General features: G+C 43.0%; 1 long non-coding RNA gene across 3 annotated transcripts; it reads left to right on the forward strand.

Moving 5' to 3' along the window:
- The first annotated feature begins 372 nt into the window (after positions 1 to 372).
- Positions 373 to 3,632, forward strand: LOC310923002. 3 transcript variants are annotated; one of them, XR_014592526.1, is made up of 3 exons: positions 373 to 515; positions 1,821 to 2,113; positions 2,921 to 3,632. It is a non-coding gene; the product is annotated as an uncharacterized lncRNA (long non-coding RNA). The 3 variants fall into 3 exon arrangements; XR_014592527.1 differs by lacking the exon at positions 373 to 515 and adding an exon at positions 536 to 631; XR_014592528.1 differs by lacking the exon at positions 373 to 515 and adding an exon at positions 536 to 631 and having other exon boundaries at positions 1,821 to 2,068.
- Positions 3,633 to 17,718: the final 14,086 nt, after the last annotated feature.

Raw genomic sequence — 17,718 nt, forward strand, 5'->3', positions numbered from 1 at the left:
TGCCCAATCAGTGACATTTGGCACGTCTCTTGAAGGGTCTCTGGCATCATTGTTTGCATCGTTATTTGAATTGATTCTTGAAACAGAGGGAAGTGGAGCTAGTTCTTTGCTTGTATTTTGTTGTGGGTTGGTGTCTTGTGAAGATGCTGTTTCTTGCGGCTTCTAAGCCGCGGTGACTCTTTCTCCATCTGTAGATATTACTTGTGGCGGCCTTCGCGTTGCTGTACACGTGTATTAGGAATGCAATACCAGAATTATTAGAGACGGCTCTATACGAGGAGGCCGAGCCTCTCTCGGCTCACAAGATGGCGCTGATGGAAGTACGGGGGCACTGTTGGCGGAAGTGCGCAGTGTGCCGCCATTTTCTTGTACGGAAGAACTAGGCGAGTGCAGGCATTTTTTTGTACGGCGGAAGTGTGCAGGGCGCCGCCATTTTGTGGGCTCGAGGGTTCTTGTGCGCAATCGCGCACTTGAAATACGAGGTCTCTGAGGCATTCTCGCGGACTCGCGCCACGGTAGGGGATTGACAGCACAAGGGGTGTGGTTATCGGCGCTGCCGGGATGGGGGAGAAGGCAAGGTCCCGGGAAAACCTGTGCGGTGCCCTAGGGCTCCGCTGATGTTTGGTAAAAAGTTGGTAGCTATGCGAAGCCTCGCGCCGCGGCTCTCGCTGCCAGCCGCAGTCTCTGGGCCTGCGTTTGCTCCCCCCGGTTTGAAACCGAGCCCTTCGCCCGTCCCGAGCGATCCCTTCTCTTGCTCCTGCCCGTGCCCGCCTCTGCCTGGGTGTGCTGTCTGGCACAAGAACTACGTTTGCGGCTGTTAAATCTGCCTGCAGAGCCGTGAGAAGCACACTACCCGCTTCGGGAGATGGCGGAGTCACTGGGCCGCCCCCCTGCCCGTGTGGTAGCGGAGCCGCCCCGGGCGGCCGCGGCTCTGCGGCATTCCCGTGTCCCCGGGGCCGCTCCTCCTGTCGGGGCCGCGGGTTCCTGTGACCGCCTCTGCCGCCGGCGGGCAGTGTGCGCCGCCCGCCCCGCATTCCTGTCTCTGCGCGCTGCCTGCGAGCCGCTCGACTCTGTAATGTGCGGTGCTGGCATTATCTGCGTGAAGCGTGCGCAGCTCGCTGGGGAGGAAGGCCCGTGGCCGCCGGCCTGTGCCGCGCCATCCCCGCGCTCACCGTGCGCCGCTGGGCTGCCCTGCGAAATTCGCGTGGGGCTGGATACGCGCACTGGGGATTCTGCCGATCCCTGCGCTGCATCCCCGTTAGTCACGGCGCCGTTTATCTGTTGGAACCACTCTTATCGGGATAGCCCTCACATCTGGCTGAGATCCTGTAGGACCCGCCGCTGCTGCCGATGATGTCTGGAACGGAGGCGAGGGGGGAGAAGCCCCTCCAGTTTCTAGTTTCTCCGCTTTTTTCTGCTTTCGGCACATTAGGCTTTTCAGTTTGATTTTCGCTGCGATCATCTGCATATTTTTGAGCATTGCTTTTGTTAGCCATTGTCTCATACACTGCTCAACATGCAGGGAGAAGTTTCGCATCTGCAGAGCTCTTAGGAGTTGCTGCGTTAGACTCACTGAATCCCAAAGGAAAGGGTTAAACAGAGAACCTGGTTCCGCCTGGGGGAACCGTTCCTGGACCCAGGGCAAAAGATCTTTCAGTGGTCCCTAGTTACAGCTGCAGAATGATCTTGAATCATAAGTTCTAGGTACTCTGCTGCTTCTTTCTGGACTTCAGACAATGCGTATCCCGTTTTTAAGTCTGATCTTTTACCTGAACAGTTTAAAGTGTAGCTGACTTCACTGTCAACTTCTTTCTCTTCAGGACCCTCTGTTCCGCGGCCGGCCTGCATACACGGATTCTGGTTCACTCTCACCAGCTCCTTGGGAATGCTGAGCTCCTGGTCCTGCTCTTCTTCCCCGGGGATTTTTTCTTCTTCCAGCTTTCTGCTGCCTCACTTTCTCTGGATTTCTTCAGGGAGTTTGTCCAGACCTCGCTGAAGAACACCTAACGTACAGAAAAACACCTAACAGGTGTTTTTCCTTACATGAAAGGGCACCATTAGTGTGGAGGTATTAGCTCTGACAAGGTGTGGGCAGAAGACGCTGAACATGATGGTATCTCGTTTGGATTTGGGTTTTTTTTTATTTATTTAGTATTAGTAATTAGTAATAGTATTATTTATCTATGGTACAGCCTCACACGGTGTGAGCTCTGTCTAACAAGACAGGAAAATGTCCACTTCTACTTTGTTCCAAGGACTTTTAAACAATAAGCAAAACCAATTAAAACCTGTAACCTAAGTTATTTTTCTTTATAACCTAATTAAAGATCACACTGTGTCTGCACTGCAGACTTTTCTAACTGCACCAGTTAGAAAAGATCACCCAAATCTGAGAAAAAGAAGAAGAAAGCGAAGAAGGATCCAGGCAACACCCAAATCCCTCCATATTGTCCCATATATACATATATATATATTACTGTTCTATATCCTAAGCCCCTCAGCCTTAAATATTTCACCCTGTGACATCACACACTTCTCTACAAGTACACACACATACTTTCCATGCTATCAGTCCGTTTTGGAAGCCATTCCCACAGCCTCAGGTCACAGGCAGTACCCCTCTGAGGGTCATCACCTGTCAAAACAGAAAGTCTGATATTTTCAGCCTCCAGGGTTCCAACATGGGGAGGGTTGTTGAAGACTGGAACATGCTGTGCAGGGACGTGGTTGAATCCCCACTCCTGGAGGCATTTAAAAGCCATGTAGACTTGGCACTTGGGATTATGGTTTACTGGTAGACTTGCTAAGTTAATGGCTGAACTTGACATTCCTAGGGTTTTTCCAGCCTAAAGGATTCTCTGTGGACAAATGAATAGTGTTAGCTGGTAAGAAGACTTCAATAGCCATTGTTTTCTTTTAGGTCTGTACTTGAATTTAGCAAAGGCAAGAGTGATATTACTTAAGATTGTGCCTCTGCGGAGGAAGTAAACATCAAGATCAAACAACAGCCACTGTCTGATGAAAGGGAAGCTCTGATCCATTTTAAATGAACAGATTCCTACTTTTCATGAGTTCCTTCTGAGGACATGTACTTGGAACATCATTCTCCCAGGAGCAGGGAAAAGCCTCAGAAGTAAATTCCATCAGGGAAATGTAAGTATGAAGACTTCTTCTAAACATCAAGACTGAGGAATAACATAGCTGAGAAAAATAAACAGCCCAGTAATCCATAGTGACTGCCTTGAGGAAAATATCCACACTTTTCCAGTCATCAAGATCTACCATACTCAGACCTTTCTGAAAATCAGGCACTAAGGTTCCAGTATACAAACTGCCATAGAAAACGCAGAACAAAAGGAAAATACTCCTCCAATATCCTAAATCCTTTCCCAGACAACATTCCTTCTGGTTTACAGAAACCTTCCCAAAAAAAAAAAAAAAAAAAAAAAAAAAAAAAAAAAAAAGCCAAGATCTTGACTGTGCTTCTCTGGCTCCTGTATTCTCTAATTAGATGATATCTCAACCTTCTGAAAGTACCACACCCAATAAAAAACTCTAGTAAACTGGTAATAAAAGATGAGGAGAATGCTGAGATAGTTTATTTTGCTTCATTCTTCAATGGCAACCTCTTTCCCCACACCTCTCAAGTGGATGGACTACAGGATGAGGATTAGGGAAGCAATGTGCTTCCCACTGTAAGCAAAGATCAGGTTCATGACCATCATGAACATATACATAAGTAATTGATTGGATGGTGACATCCAGAGGGTAGTGGTCAACAGTGACAAGTAGTGTTCCTCAGGGCTCTGTATTGGGAGTGGTGGTATTTAATACCATCACTAATGACACAGTCAAAGGGATCAAGTCCACTCTCAGCAAATTTGCAAGTGACGCAAGCTGAGTGATGTGGCTGACACATCTGAAGGACAGGATACCATTCAGAGGGACCTGGATGAGGCTTAATTGGGCCAATGAGACCCTCATGATGTTTACCAAGAGCAAGTGCAAGGCACTGCACCTGTGTCAGGGCAACTCCCAGTACCAGCACAGTCTGGGAATGAACAGATTAGAGCAGCCCTGCCAAGAAGGACTTGGGGGTGCTGGTGGAGGAGAGGCTGGACATGACCCAGCCATGAGCACTCACAGCCCAGAAAGCCAAACGTGTCCTGGGCTGCATCCAAAGCACCGTGGGCAGCAGGGCCAGAGAGGGGATTCTGCCCCACTGCTCTGCTCTGCTCTGCTGAGACCCACCTGCAGGGCTGCATCAGCTCTGGGGTCCCAGCACAGGAAGGACATGGACATGTTGGAGCATGTCCAGAGGAGGGTCAGTAAGATGATCAGAGGGAGGGAACAGCTCTCCTGTGAGGAAAGGCTGGGAGAAAAGTTCAGCCTGGAGAAGAGAACTCGGGGTAACCTAATTGTGGCCTTCCAGTACCTGAAGGGAGCCTAGAAGAAAGATGGAGAGACTGTTTACAAGAGCATGTGGTTTCAGGACAAGGGGGAATGGCTTCAAACTGAAAGAGAGTAATTTTAGATTAGGTATTAGGAAGTGATTCTTTACTGTGAGGGTAGTGAGGCACTGGCACAAGTTTCCCAAAGAAGTTGTGGATGCCCCGTCCCTAGACCAGGGTGTTCAAAACTAGGCTGGGTGGAGCTTTGAGCAATCTGGTGTAGTGAAAGGCATCCCTGCCCATGGCACCAGAGTTGGAGCTAAATGATCTTTAAGTTGCCTTCCAACCTAAGCCATTCTGTGATTCTATGATGTCTCTGAAAGTAGCTCAGTCTGGGTAGTGGAAGACATTTCCATTATATCTGCAAAAATGAGGACAATGGGAACAAACTGATTTTTTGGGTAATCTCTGTATTAATGAAGCTAAAATGCACCATGGATTGTCTGTCATTGGTGACTTCCTTCTTTCTACACTGGGACCAGGCTAGAACAGGGTGGGCAGTGCTCATCCTGTCAAAAAGAGGCTTGGGATCTCACCCTCAGGCTTCTTCCCAGAGCCATTGAAGTTTATGTCCCTTTCTGGTTTGAGTCAAACACTCTAAAGAGAGTGTGATTTACTGATTAAAGACTTCAGGAACCAGCCCACAGGAGTTACAGTGAGAGAAGACCTCTGGTTCTATGTCTCATACATCATTCCTGGCAAAATCAGTATTCCCTAATGAATATATGTTTTCCAGTGTAACATTTAGTTAGAGATTAATTACTCATTTGAAAGGACTTCTGTATTTAATGCAGTCCTTATTAAATTAAATATACAAATGTAGGCAATTTAGGATCAGCAGGTGACTGCCTACATTTGTAGAGATGATCTCTGGTCTGCATTCAAGGGTACACTTTCATATACTGGATCTTTTTCCAAAGCAGCACAATAGGGGAAGAAGGGTCCAGAGGGCTCAAATAAAGCTCACCATATTTTTGAGGAGCCAGTTTCTCATTTGCATCAAAATTCCTTCTGTGAAATCATAAATCAGAAGGAAGTCCTTATGGATTCATTTTTGTCTCAATGGAGTTTTGAGTTGGGACTTGAAAAAGGAAGTCTTCACAGGGAATAAGACAGAACACAGATAATATCTGACAAAATATTAGAATAAAACACTTCAGAATGCAAATCTCAGGGAAAGAAAAAGATGAGCCATTTCTATAAGAATTTTATAAAATTTCCACTTTGATATGAAGGAGAGGCAAACCGGAAGATTTAAAAACAATGAATGTGCTCACTGTTGCTACTCCATGTGACCTTTTTGGAATGGATTTTTTAACAAAAACCTTCCAACACAGCACTGACACTTTCTGGCCACACTTGTGGTCTTCCAACATTCTTTGGAATTATTCATCATTCTCCAGCAGGAAATGATCTGCCTGTTCTTTCTGTTCCAAATCTGCTGACTTCACATGGCTTTAGTCCCCCTGCTCTCCTAAGATCCGTGATGCAGTAGGCCAGTCTTTAGCTTGGTTCTGGAGGTGTTGAGGAGGCCCTTATGTCAGCTTTTTATGGTAAAAGTGCACCCAAACCTAAGTGGGGGAAATAGCTGTGCTACCTAACTCATGGTGTACCTGCATATGGTGCAGCCAGGTGCCAGCAGCAGCATTTTGCAAATAAGAAATGGCTGATGAGGAGCATATGAATGGCACTTCATTAATTCCTCAGTTAGTATCCCATTACAACCCGGCTGCATGCATAGGGTTTGGAGGGATGGGGTCTGGAAGCCATGGTTTCCCAAATGATCTGAAACAGAAGCCTTGTGCAGCTTCCTGCAGTATGACAGAGGCTCTTCTCTACAGACACGTTATCCTGCATCCTGATGGACATTTGCAAGGCAGCATCCTGCACCTGCCCCTTAGCACTTGGCAACAGGAAGTGTGAGGGGTCCTGCAGATCAGCAGGACAAGGGTGTGCAGTGCAGGTACCTTTCTGAACACCTGACAGGAGCAGGCAAGGAACAGCTGGCAGAACTTATATTTTTTCCCCCTTGCAGACATTACTGGCATTATGAATGCTAGGGAACTTCTCAACAGCCCAGGACAGAAAAAAGGCCAGGCTTGCTTGTAGATGGCAGTAGCCTCAAGCTGCCATGCTCTTTGCTTAATGATGTAGTTTTCAGCATGATTTGGCAGCACAATTGGTTTTGCACCTGAAGTATTCCTCCCTTCCTCTTGTATATAATTCTGCTTTCTTCGGTGAATTTCCGAGTGAATTTTGTCAAATTTTCCCTAAATTATGATGTATGCCCTCAGATTTTACAGTAATTACTCACTGTATTATAGACAACAAGCAGTGGAGGATCATCAGTGATAATTCAGCACCAGCACATGATAATATGAAAGCTTTATTTCTCCACCCACAGACATGTCTGAAAATATTTTTTACTGGAAAATAATAGGAAAAACAGAGCAAGACTCTTAACAAGAAGGAGTGGAACAATGCTAGACTTTGAGGTTTGCTACACTTTACTACTCCTTCTGATATGATAAATATTTATAAAATAACTACATTATTCTTCTTCACTGTTTTGTGACTGCAACAAGTCAGCACATTAATTTCAGTGCTAAACAGTTAAAATAGCTGTATAAGCATTTTGATGTTGCAGTAGTCAAATTCTTCCCTTTCTTTCTAAAAACAAATGATACCTAAATTTTGGCATCTCTTATGCTTGTCTGCTTAGATATGGGGTTGGGATTTTTTTGTTACATCTAATTTTCACTGTCTTCTGAATTCCAAATTACCCTTTTCTTAACTGTGGTCTATCAAATTAGTCTTACCAATACTGCTAATAAAATAAAACAAGTAAGTACACAAGGATGGGGAGGCTTACTAAGATTTACGGGAGAATAGCAGACCCTTTGAGGGTAAAAAGAATACAGGTCTTCTTCATTTATCTAAACAGAAGCTGAGATGAATTTCATTAATAATTTATCAGCTTACATTAAATACTTGGTTAAACCAGGGAGGACACCTTGGAGTCACAGCTCAGGACCAGAATTAAGGGTATTTGCTACATGTCTTACTACTAATAATTACTGTCCACAGAGGTCATGGATGCCATAGTATCCATGCGAGCTTTACTGGCTAGCTCTCTCACCAGAATATGGAGGGTAGAGTCTTGTACCTTTGATGTTTGGTGGGTCTGAACCTCAGACTGAAATGTGGTAACAGCGTGGAAGAAGGAGGACTCTCACGTGGGAAGCAGATTGGTTTATTCAACCCCGAAGCCCACGTGAAGAGTGAGCTCAGGGGCTCAGGTTGGCCATTAAGTACCTGAGGGGTCTCCCAGGCAAGGAGATACCTAGAACCAATCCTGGGGATGGGGGGGAGTGACCAAGAACAGGGGACAATTGACAGGGCCATCTATGGACAGAAAGGGGAGTGGGGAACTTGATACCTGGCTGAGTCACCCTGAAACCTCACCAGAAATCTCAGGCTTCAGGGTGTAGTGGCAATGATTGACAAGATACATTATCAGGGAAAGACCACAGGGAATTGGGGACAAGGGGTGTAGGGATAAACCATTACAAAACTAATAACAAAACATACTGAACTTTAGAAAACCCCAAAATGTACACCAACACCATAGTATTACTGCTTGAGAGAAAAAACTGCAGCCTATAAATGGCTGAACTGTCATTCAGGAGGATGTAGCTCTCCCTTGCTAAAATGAAGCCTCACAGGGAAAAGCAACATCTCCTTAACCATCTAATCTACTTCTTGTACCATCTCTAATTTCTGTGGATGGTCAGATTGAAACAACAGCATAGGAATCTCTTGTTCAGATGGCATGATGATGCTGTGCAAAACAAGACAGGGATGTAAAAAATGTGGTGAAGACTTGAGGCAGGCTGTAATAAAAAGAACAGATTGCCCACAGGTTGCAAAGAAATTCACTGAAGATGAGTTTTGATTTTTGTAAATACCTTCTCTGCTAAGCTATGGAGATACAGTTAGAGGCCCAGCTACCTGACTGAGTTATAAAGGAATAGATGACAGATGAAATGCTTGCAAAGGGAAGAAGATCATCCATGTGCAAAGTATCGAAGTAAATCACATAAAAATATTGAATATGATAAAAAGGAGCATATGAAAAGTAAAATGTTCTGCTTTTAGATGGTGAATGGATTTGAAACAAACGTTCCTTATTTGAAATAAGGAATGTACAGTAAGAAAAAGATCTCCCTTGAGAAAAGTTTGAAGCCCTTGTGATCATAACAGTATAAAAGCGTGTTAATCTGAAACATTTGGAAGATTAACTGTAATTCCTATGCAACTCAGAAACCTTTTTCTTTGTGCCATGTTAGCAGGCTGAAGTCTGGATGCCAAACTTCAATTTTTTTTACCAACACATACATTCACCACATGTTAGAATAGATGGTTCAGTAGTCACCTCCAAATTAATAAGTAGCTGTTGAGAGCAGGCTTTGACACATTTACTTGCATGCAATCTTTACTGCAATTTTGGGCAAGAGTTTAGCAAAAGAGAAAGGTATCTGTAGATGTATAGTGCTCATCAGTGCCTAAAGAATGAACCTTGTGATTGCTTAATCTTCGAAATTTACTGTCATGGAAAACTGTTATGGAAAAGTCCAATGCAGTCTAACAATATAAACATAATGGAAAGATCATAAGTTGCACTATGAATCCATGTAGCTTAGAGAATCAAATGCAAATTTGGGTAACTGTTAAAAGACAATTGTGGTGGCACGCGTGGGTGGTAAAAGCCACAACCTTCCCAAAAGCTTCTCCTTACACAAAGCCGCCTGGGCAAGCACACCAGCAATCAGACTGCCCACAGAGTCACACGCAATGGGTGGAAGTCAGAAAATCAGAGGCAGGAAAGGTCTTTTGTGTGGGGTTCTAGTGGGGTTTACGGAAGTTACACCAAAGGGCTCCAGGGACAGAAGACCAAGAGCAATGGAGGGTATAGGTTGAAGTACAGGGGAAGTGGGGGCAGAGCAGACCATCAGATCCAATGGTCTGAGGGTACAGGGGCAGGGAAAAGGGTAACAACCAATAGAGGATGCCAGGGTGGATAGGCAGGGATACAGAAACTAATGAGGACTGAAGGAAGGGAAAACATTCTGGAAAACATACATATATGGAAAACAGGGGTGGAACTAGGGTGACATAAGCTTACATCAACTTAATGAACCAATGGAGTAACAGAACCTAAAAGATACTGACATGTTGCTGCAAGGATCTGTAGGAGAGAAGCCTTTCTCGCCATATAATAAAAGCATTTCTCTTACATCAACAAATCCTCTAGTGGCAAGTTTTCCTGGGGCGCCACAACAAAGAAACTCTGTGTGGAGACAGAGACAGTGCTGACCTCACCCACCAAGAGGAGCAAACCATCCTGTCACCAGATTGCAGATGAGACACAGCATTGGACAGAACAGTTTATAAAAATCTGCTTGATGCTATCCCCAGTTTAAAAATCTCTCAGAAGCCCTTCTCTGTCCCAGTTTTTTCCCTAACCCAAACCTTCCCTAGCCCTGTCACCTGACACCTTCCACTGTTCTTTTAATAAAGAAGGGGGAAAGAGAGGGGTGGGAAAAGAAACGTTTTTAAAGGTTAAGTTACCCAAATTATATGTATTCTTTTGGAAAAAGCCTCCATCCCAAACACACAATTAGCAAAAGGTTCAACCATGGTGGCCAAGAGGTGCCTGCAGTGGTGTTGCTGGCAGTGGCCGTGCTTCTCTTGGCACATGCCGTGCAAGGCAACAAGCCCCCTTCACGGCCAGCAAGCACTCTGCAGACCATTGACAATGCAGGAAAAGATGAAGGGCTTAAAGGGAGTGCTGCAGTTTGCCATAACAGAACTTGACAAAGTCAGCAACAACAGGCACTCCAGCCAAATAGTGCAGATTATCAGCAGTAAAAAGTAGATTGTAGCTGGAGTCAAATACATAATAAAAGTAGAAATATCCCAGACAGATAAACATGCCATATGCAATTTCATACTATTAACTGTTCCCTGGCAGAATCACATAGATCTGCTAGAGAACAGGTGCCAAGCAGTTGTTGTTCCTAAGAGTACCCAGCCACCAAGAGAGAAGGAAGAGGAACCAAAAAATGAAAAAGAAGCTGAGCAAACTAAAAACTCACCAGAACATGTGGGACACAAAGGATGGGTTGATTCCTTTTTCTATAGTGTGATTGCAGTTTCAATAGCAATTCTTATAATTTTTCTTACATGCTTGTATTTTCTGCATTGTCCCAAAAAAGCTGTCAGGGAAGTCTTTTTCCTTAATAAAGAAGGGGGAGTTGTGGAGGCCAGTGGGCCAGTTAGCAATACAGACACTCTCCCTTGGAGAGAGAGCAGTCCTTTAGCCTTCAGAGTAGTGGTAACTCCCCTGAGGGAGAAATCCTAAGAGACTGCTCTCGCTCTTGTGGTGACCAAGTGTGTCACCCCCATGAGGTTTTGAGCCTTGTATGTTAATCTGTTATTCCCCATTGGTTGTTCCCCTGTTTCCTAGCTTTTACCTTACCCGATTGGCCTATTTTTGATCCCTTCCCTGACTGGTTCCTTTCTCAAAATTTCTCCTGCTGGAAGGAGTATGTAACCCCACTCCCTGGCTTCCCTGTAAAAGTCTGGGTTCCCCTCAGCTTTTCCGCTCTTTGATGCTGGACCCCTCTAAGGAAGCATAATAAAGGCTCCAAGAAACTCCCAGACAAGGACCCTGTCTCCTCCTTTGTATCACCCTGACAGCTCAGCTCACAACAGAACTGAAATCACTTAGGCAGTTGCAGATGTGCCTGTGCGACCAAGGCGTTGTCCTTTTCAGAATGCTTCTCTGGGGACACCACAGCACTGACCATCACTGCCCACTGTGGCAGACAGGCACTTTACTTCTGAAGGACAAACATTCTTAAGGTATAAAACCCCCTTTTGACGAGAAAAAAACATTAAATTAAGTTATACATTAGGAAGAATTAATATTTCCTGTTGAACTGTTCCCTGTATCCACATTTATCCTGCATGGTAATGAAGGTCGTTGAGCAGTGTGGTTCTGTCCTGGCAGCCAACCTATCCAATTCTTCCATTACAGCTGCCTTTGGCAGAAATTACCAATATTTTTTATATAAAACTGGTGCATCAGCTGCACTGTCCTATAGAGGTGAAGCCATGGTCTCTGCCCCTTGTGTAAATGTGGTCATACAGTTCTGTATCCTTTCTTATTCCTACATATATCTGTAAAACTTTCCAAACACACTGCTGATGGGAATTTTAATTGTTCGATTTTCATTTCCCTAATCTCTGCCATTGCTTTCCATACAGTCATTGCTTTCCTATGCAGAAAAATTCAAATTATTCTGGAAATTTAGATTCAGAAAGTCTTACACAGCCATTGCTGTCTTAGTGCAGTATATGTGCATTTCTGATCAAATCCCTAGGCTAACTCCAGAGTGTAGAATATCGCTCACTGACACAGTGCTTTATATGAAGTGTTGATAACACTGTAATTAACAAACCACATGGATATTCTCAAAGATGTTTCTGGAAACACTAGAAATGTAATGGGGCTTTTCTTTAGGATATTTCTGCTTTGAAGAAGGAGGCTGTAAGCACTTAAATAATTTGTGAGTCCAGTTAAGACCTCCTCCAGCCCTTTTGACAGACTACGAGGATCTCAGAAGATATACCTTGTTCATTCACTTTAAAAACACGGTTCCCGCAAGTTTCCCATCAGAAAAATCTCAGTAGGAATCAGGAATGTGCAGAGTATCAGGCTGTAAGCAGGGAAGAGGAACTCCTGAAACTAGATGAAGCAAATAGGCTTAGATGAAGGCTGGGGAGAAACCTTGCTGAAAGACATTGAAGGCACCATCTGTCCTTACACAAGACAACAGACAGAGTAAAAGGAGATGAACATATTGGAGGGGACTATGGAAAGCCCTCAGAAGGGCATCCAGGACTTAAGGAGGAAGGATGAGGTGTGTGAGAAGGAAAAGCTGGCATCAAAACACTAGGAAGAACCATCATTTGGGAAACCTCGATTTTGCTTTTACTGATCAATTTGATAATATAACTAGGCAGCTTACTTTAATTGTAGAAAAATCTGGCAAAATATACACTGTGTCTTTAGCCTGTTAAAGCACCCTTACATTACTGCACTTACTTGCAGGTGTATGAATTCATGATAGCTTTCTAGACAGAGGTACTTGTCCTCTTTAAAAAGAAATAGAACCTACTGGAAAGTACAGCGGTGTGAAGCCTTTTAATGCTAAGTAAAATGCATAAAAATGTTTTTAATAAAATTTAACATGAACATTTGAAATCTGATATTCTTCATTCCTACTTTTTGGCTTACACAAAGCTGGTCATGAGACATGAAAGCCTCATCATGGGCTTTAATGGGAATGCAAGTGCATGTCTTTAGCAAACTTAATGTCACAAATGAATGACATCTTGCATATTGAAAGGACTATTTTGATAATGATATTGTGATTACTGTTTCATAAATATCCTTGGAAAGGCAGTTCTAATATAATGAAACTTTAGGTTTTCTTATGTAATATTCTTAATGAGCTTGTCCTGGTTTGGGACAGATTTGCAAGGGAACTTAAGGGGTTTCCTCCAGATAGCAAATTCCAGCAGCCCATCCCCAACCAGTTTGGGAGAAAAATCTCTTTGGAAAAAAGTGGAAAAGAACTGTTTATTAAACAAGCAAAGTACTTACAAGCATGAGAGAATGAATCATACTAAACAATGAAACCTCTCATTGCTCTGAAGAGATGGCAAATTCAGGAAGTCCTTTTATTTCAGAGCGTCCTTTTGTGGGGTGTGGCTCAGCTCACTCTCTCTCAGGGCTCAGACCAGGCGTCCAGGACACAGAGCAGCTTGGGGGGGGGCGGGGGGGGGGAGCGGTGGCAGGGAGTTCTCCTGGGATTCTGGGCTGGAGAGAACCTGAACAGTTCCAGAAAGAAGACACGATCCTGGGAAAAACTTCCCTGCCGTAGCTAACGAGGAAAACCAGCGGGGGAAGGAAAAAAAAAAAAAAAAAAAAAAAAAAAAAAAAAAAAACACACCTACGAAAAACTGCCTGTTTCTCTCTCTCTCTCTGCAAAAGCCAAGAACTCGAAGAGCACTGGACTCCTTTTCTCTCCGTGTTTTGAACACAAATGGTGAGAAATTCCACCGCTTCCCTCCACGCCTTCCTCTCTCTCTGAGCCTAGCTTAAACCTACAGGACCCATTTCTCAGCAGAAAAACAGACAATGGGGATACCAGCATCATAAAGTCACCCCAGGACAACCATACATAATACTTGAGCCTTATAAAACGAAAACAGAGGTGTGAAATGTAGGCTTTAGAAGCAAAAAATACTGAAATTAAGATTGTCTGTAGCAGACCAGTCTAGACCCACTGTCAATATGGAGTATGGCATAATTTAATTTATACAACAAACATCAAATTTTCTACAGATGAAGACTCACTTGAGAGCCACAGTTTAAAAGCATTTTATTCTTTTCCTTTTCTTGTGGTGTTTTTTTTGAAGGTGCAACCATGTTTTGCTGTAAATAGGTCATTAAAGACAACTGCAGGCACATCACTGTTTTGGATGTCAACTAGGAATCAGCATGTAGTAATAAATGGCAACAGCTTGCAACACTTAGACTGTGGCATCTTGGACTCAATCTGTAGTTTGTTAGTGGGCAAGTGGGTCTGGGTAAGAGCAAGGGTCCTGAGGCTGGTTACATCTTCTTACGTCTGCCCATTCTGAACATGTTAATGTAACTCAGCCTCGAGCACACAGGGAAATATAAAGGTTTGACAGTAGGTTTCATCAACCCAAGTTTCATCAGCCCATGGTGCAATGGATCAAACTGGCTGGATTTGCTGTTTTACTCCTAACCTAAAACAAAGAACTGCATTTTCCTGTGTTTACAGTATTTAACAGGATAGGTTTGCAATGGTGAAATTATTCTGCAATATTTGAATGCATTGAAAATGGAATATTCATAAATGTATCTAACTCTGACATTTTGACTATATTGAATGTATACTATGGGAAAGATTAATTTATGGCTAGAGTGTAAAACTCATCTTTGTTTCTCTGGCTAACATAGCTTATTTTCCATTAGAGATACCATAAAACATTTGCAAGAGCTGCTGAATTCCACGTATTTTATCATTATTTACATAGCTTTTCACTGAAAACAATAATTCTTTTTGCACAATCCAGTATCAGCTCCAGTCCTTTCTCCACTTTTGCTATTTCTGTCACAGAAAAGGTGCATTCACATTTAACTGAAAGTTTATTGACAGAAAAATTAATTCTAGGAACAAAATAAAATTTTTTCTTGAGCTGAAATGCAGTATGTAACAATGCAAACTTCTTATGTAACAATGGAAACTTCTTAAAGCAACAGTTCTACCTGTTCTGATTTTTCTTCCAAAATAAATGCTTTTGAAAAACTGTCAGGTGAAAGGGTATCACTGAACAATGGCCAGGACTTGCAGAGCCCTTGCAGGCCAGCAGCCAGCCAGAGGTAGAAACCCACAAAAAGGCTTTCCATGCAACACGTTGCTATGCCAGGTTTCTTGATGTCAGCTCTGATAAGTTATTTGGTTCCAAGTATCTAGCACAGTATCTCCACATTTATCTAACAATAAGCAGTAGAAGTATTTGTGAGTAACACCAGCCTGCTGCCATCTTCTGGTGAAAAGTCCAGGACATTAAATAATGGCAAATACAATTGTTCCTATTATCTTGGACTTTTATCCCACAAGAAGAAAATGTGATATTACTTGTGGAGTAATTGCTTGGAGAGAAACAAGGTTAGTGATCTCACAGGGATTAAGGCTCCTTTTCATAAATCTTCTTTAATAACCGGTTACCATACATGCAATAACCTGGACTGTCAGAAGCACAAGGTGTCTTCAGCATCCATTCTTAATTCATTTGCATTACAATTTTTTTTTTCTATTCAGTAAATAATTTCAAACTTTCTATTTTGAAGTAACATGCAAAAAATATTAATTTACCCCTCCTATTTATGCAGTAAATTTAAAAATTACTGCCAGAGCATTAAACTGTAAGTCCCAGATAAAGTCAGGATTTTCTAACCACTAGCACTTCCCACTAACTGAAAAACAATGGTTGCAAGAAATATTAACTAATGACTAATACAGGTTTCCAAATGGAAACCTTCTAAGCAGCAGGGAGATAACTTAGAGACAATGGTGAGTAAAGCTTACCTGCATGACCAGTATTAATACACAGCTTGTTCTTCCTAGTTCAGAAAATCTGCCTAAAATGAAAGCCAGCACAGATGGTCAACCCCCAAGAAATCATTCTTGGCTCACACCAATGCTTTTATCATTCTTCAAGTTCAACAGCTTTGATTTGCAAGAACCAGCTGTTAATGTTCCCCGAGCACAGAAACTACACTGAAGAGTGAAGGTGTGACCTCCGACTCAGTCTCAGCCCTGGTCTTTCTTTACTGATATGATTAGCTTTCAGCAATCCCATGTCCCTGAGATCGATGGAAAAGACTATGTCAAGGAAGAGAAACAGGCTAGGAAGCACTTAAACAAATGGCTTGCTTGGGTCCATGGTGTACCCGTAAGCAGTACAGGAGTTGGTCCATGTAATTTTGAGGTGATTCTATCGTTAAAAGGTTGTGACAACCAGGGGAGAAATGTCTGGAAGAAAGTAAACATCACTCCTGTCTTCAAGAAAGGCAAGAAGGATTTCAACTTCAGTCTTTGTAAAGATGGTTGAGTAAAAAATCCTGGAAAATCAGTTCCAGACACTGGCTCTCAAGTCAGCTGGAGGAGATCATTTGGAGTGGTTAGCATAAAGGGGAAGTCTTGCTTAAGCTGAACTGAAAACCTACAAGAAGACTGGGTTGGTAAAGTCTTCTGTAGGATGAGGGACAGAGCAGAGATATTGCATATCTTGAGATTGGTAAGGTTTTGACACTGTCACCCACAACAACCTCATTAACAAACAAATGGAAATATGGGCCAAATAAGTGGACCGTGAGGCAAATTAAATAATTTTCTGAGCTGCTGGATTCAAGGAGCTGTGATCAGTGGCATAAAGTCTAGTCAGAGGGCTGCCACCACCTGTGATCCCAATGACTGGGAAATGGGGTAAAAACTATTACATATCTTTATAAATTACATATATAATGGGAGACATGGCACCCTCCAGCCGTTTGCAAATGATACAAGACTGGTAGAAGTGGTTGATGCACTCATTGTGTGTGTTGCCATAAAGAGGGATCTCAACAGGATGAATAAATGTGTTAATGGGATTCTTCACTAGATTTTAGTCTGGAAGCCTCTTGGAACAATGACTGTTCCATTTGTGTCATTACAGTAGAGACAAAAAGGTACTCAAACTCTCCGCAGTTGTGCTTTTTGCCAGTTACACACAGAATTCCCCAGCTATAAGCCCATGCACAGTCCAGCAGACACAGCTGAACAGCTCCACATAGACTGGAGTGTAGGTGGGTATCCCCACGGAGGATGATCTGAAAGTATTCTCATATAGAAGAGCTACCTCCAAATGGTGCCCCATTGGACTTAACCCAGCTGAAGTTAAACACTGCAAGGGGGTAAGATAGAGCTCTGTGTTTTGTCATCACTACCAATAGAGTAATTTCTGCCAAAGTTTTTCCAAAGGATGCAATAGAGAAAACTGAACCAGAACTATGAAGCCATGAATGTAATTCAGGCTTGCTAAAAGACACTCTGTCTGAATGTAATCTAAGTACTTGTGTTTTAAGTCCCTATTCATCCCATCTTCTCCCAATCTGTTTTGGTTGGAATAGGGCTGATTTTGTTCACAGTGGCTGGTTTGGGGCTCAAACCACTAATTTTGTAGTTTTTACCATTCTGATTCTCTCCCATTACTTGCAGAAATTCACTGACAGGACTGTACTTGCATTTTTCAATGCTCAGTGAATTAGTGGCATTCAAATGTTCTTTCAGGTTTACTTTTCAATAAAAATAGACTGATGTATGCTCAGTACAGACAGAACATACAAAGCACAGACTGCAAAGTTATGTGTTATCCTGTATATAACTTAAGAGCAATTTATGTTTTGTCACAGCTACAAATTGATTATTGGATATGCTGCTACCAGACACCGTAGCACCTGATACAATCACAGAATGGGTCAGGCTGCAAGTGACCATAATAAGCCATTTGATCCAACTTCTCTGCTGAGGCAAGGTCATCACAGACCACATTGCACAGG

Source organism: Zosterops lateralis (genome assembly GCF_965231275.1).
Source record: "Zosterops lateralis genome assembly, chromosome: Z".
In the NCBI taxonomy this organism is placed as follows: domain Eukaryota; kingdom Metazoa; phylum Chordata; class Aves; order Passeriformes; family Zosteropidae; genus Zosterops; species Zosterops lateralis.